The 492-nt window shown below is 38.0% G+C and overlaps 1 pseudogene; it reads left to right on the forward strand.

Moving 5' to 3' along the window:
• LOC119593594 overlaps nt 1-492 on the forward strand; it is a 4,006-nt pseudogene that overhangs the window by 426 nt on the left and 3,088 nt on the right.

Here is a 492-nt window from a genome sequence, read left to right on the forward strand (position 1 = left end):
ATTCTCTTTCTTCCTTATTTTCTTGACTGACAGATTGTAGATTGGATGAATATTTCCAACAGTCCAAAATGATTTGTAATTTCATAATCAGGAATTTAAAAAACTGTTGTCAAAAAATTTGGGAAACTCTTTTGCCCAAATTTTTCATATTTAGCATGTTTCAGGCGGGGTCCCAAAACGAAAATGTAAAAGATGGCAAACATACCCTTTCCCCTCCCTTTTTTCCCTTGGGCCTTTTGGGAAGAGATTACGTCACCACCTGAGTGACCTTCGGGAGAATGTTCTGGCTTCGGGGTCTCTGAGGCAAGGGGAAAACTCGGGATTGGTGTGCTGGGAGAAAAGAGGTTTCAGGGAAAGGTATGTGGACTATCCATTTTCTATAAGGACAGTACAGTAATGTACAGTATGCATGTTGTGCCAGAATAATAGTGTGATAAACTTTAATGTATTCTTCAGAAAGTATTGAGTGTTAATTGGGAGTAAAATAATTAT

This window comes from Penaeus monodon, chromosome 32 (assembly GCF_015228065.2).
Source record: "Penaeus monodon isolate SGIC_2016 chromosome 32, NSTDA_Pmon_1, whole genome shotgun sequence".
In the NCBI taxonomy this organism is placed as follows: Eukaryota; Metazoa; Arthropoda; class Malacostraca; order Decapoda; family Penaeidae; genus Penaeus; species Penaeus monodon.